The 2,326-nt window shown below is 49.9% G+C and overlaps 1 pseudogene; it reads left to right on the top strand.

Moving 5' to 3' along the window:
• Positions 1-287: 287 nt before the first annotated feature.
• On the top strand, positions 288-978 carry LOC101987364 (annotated as a pseudogene).
• Positions 979-2,326: the final 1,348 nt, after the last annotated feature.

The raw sequence follows: 2,326 nt of genomic DNA, 5'->3' as shown, positions 1-2,326 counted from the left end.
GCGCCGAGAAGAGGGAAACGGCTAGAGATTCTAATTCAGGAGTTATATGTAGAAAGCCAGAGGAATCTCACGTCCTAGAAAAGAGACAGTTTTCATGGCACATGACGGTTGCTTGTTGCGATTGTTTTGCTTTTTAGGGCAGGGTTGTGACTGTATGCAGAGCCTACTGGTTGTCATGGAGCAGGAAATGCCTTGTGGAGGGAGAACAGAACCGAGCACAGCCTGGTGCAGGCAGTGGCCCCTTCTTAGGAGTGTTGTCAGCCCCATGCCTCCCAGCAACTCCCACAATGCCAGACTGGGGAGGAGGCAAGAAATGTGGAATGTGCCAGAAGATCGTCTACTTTCCTGAGGAGCTCCAGTGTGAGGACAATTCCATAACCTCTGCTCCTTATGCATGGTCTGCATGAAGAATCTGGGCAGCACCACCGTGGCCGTGCCTGGAGAAGAAGAGATCTAGCGCACACGGTGGTATGGGCCAGTAGGCTACGGCTAGGGGCAGGGCTTGGGCACACTGAGCACTGACAAGGGGGAGTCTCTGGGTGTCATGAATGAGGAAGTCCCCGGACACAGGACCACCACGAACCCCAACACATCCAAATTTGCCCAGAAGCTTGGCAGCTCTGAGTGCTATCCTGGATGCAGCCAGGCAGTCTATGCTGTAGAGAAGGTGATTGGGGCTGGGAGGTCCTGGCATAAGTCCTGCTTCCGATGTGCCAACTGTGGCTAAAGCCTTGAGTCGACCACCCTGGTGGAAAAATCCACTGTAAAGGATGCTATGCCAAAGGCTTTTGGCCCAGAGGTTTTGACTTTGGAGAAGGAGCTGGTGCCTTGGTCCACTCAAAGAGAGGCCACTGCTGCCTACGTACACTGCCTACTCCTGTGTTTTTTGTCATTAATCCCTCCCCAGAAGCCTGGGACACGTCAAGATTCTCTTGCTCAGTCCTGGTACACATCACTGACTTGGACTTGGGTATCTAGTTTCTTTTAGTTTAGGGGTCTGCCTGAGCTCCTACCCCACTAAGGGCTTCCTCCTGCATGGCACTTGATACCACTAGCTTTAGGAGACTTCTGTCTAGGTACCCCTTTAGAGAGCCCATGTCTCTCCCCACATACTTCACCCCCACAGACCTCTGTTCCTAGGCCAAATGTCCACCCTCTTCTGGCCGGGACACCTGAACCCACATCTTTGGAGCCCAGAGAAGAAAAACAGCAGACCTGAAGGGAAGAAGGCAGAGCCAGGGTTGAGCTGGGGAAGGCTGTGGTGTGTGAGATGCCAGAGAGTCTCCTTTGGGAAGGAAGCTGACCTTCTTAGTGCCCTCCAGAATAAACCTGAGGCATCTCAGTCTGTGGGGTCCCCATGGGAAGCAGGGGTGCTGACAGGGTTGTGGGTCACAGGAAGGAGCTCTTTCTCTGGCCTCTTGCCTTTGAATGGGGAACTGGTATTGTCCCACCTAGAACGGAGAACAACCCAAATCATAGGATCTCAGAGTCTGGAGGCTGCCTGACTTCTGTAGGTTTCAGGTTCCCTGTTTGATGGGGAAAGGAAGAGCCTAGTGAAATATTTTGAACATACATTCACATTTATCAGTGGTCCAGACCTTGGGGTGGTTAATTCTAGTCCTAACTCTGGGTCTGCTGACTGGGAGGGACAGTTTCTGTGTCAGCATAGCCCAGGGTTCTGCTGTGTTCTAGTCACTCCCTATAGTTCCTCTATTGTGGAGAGAGGCAGAGGAAGCCTGTCTTCACGTCACACCCTTTTCCTCTGCCTTCGGTCCTCACTCCTCCCCAGCCCAGACCCAGATCCTGCTTCTCTCCCTCCAACCTTCTCTAGGGACCTTCACTAGCTACATTGCCCATCCTTTCCAGGCTCCAAGGTCAGGAGCTGAGGGAGGAAAGAGAAGGTCTTGGCCTTGATGCTTCCTGGAACTGAAAAGGCAATGCTGTGTACGGCTGTTCACTACGAGGGCTGTAAGCACGGGCTGTGTTGAAGCTGATTTCTCATCTGGTCAATAAAGCATCTTAGAACTGGAAAGAAAAGAAAAGAAAAGAAAAGAAAAGAAAAGAAAAGAAAAGAAAAGAAAAGAAAAGAAGAATAGAAGAGAAGAGAAGAGAAAGAAAAGAAGAGAAGAGAGAGAAGAGAAGAGAAGAGAAGAGAAGAGAAGAGAAGAGAAGAGAAGAGAAGAGAAGAGGAAAGGAAAGGAAAGGAAAGGAAAGAAAAGAAAAGAAAAGAAAAGAAAAGAAAAGAAAAGAAAAGAAAAGAAAAGAAAAGAAAAGAAAAGAAAAGAAACAGCATTGCAGCCCATATTGACCTGGAACTCACAGTCTG

Source organism: Microtus ochrogaster, chromosome 1 (assembly GCF_000317375.1).
Source record: "Microtus ochrogaster isolate Prairie Vole_2 chromosome 1, MicOch1.0, whole genome shotgun sequence".
In the NCBI taxonomy this organism is placed as follows: Eukaryota; Metazoa; Chordata; class Mammalia; order Rodentia; family Cricetidae; genus Microtus; species Microtus ochrogaster.
This window is presented reverse-complemented; position numbering and strand designations above follow the sequence as displayed.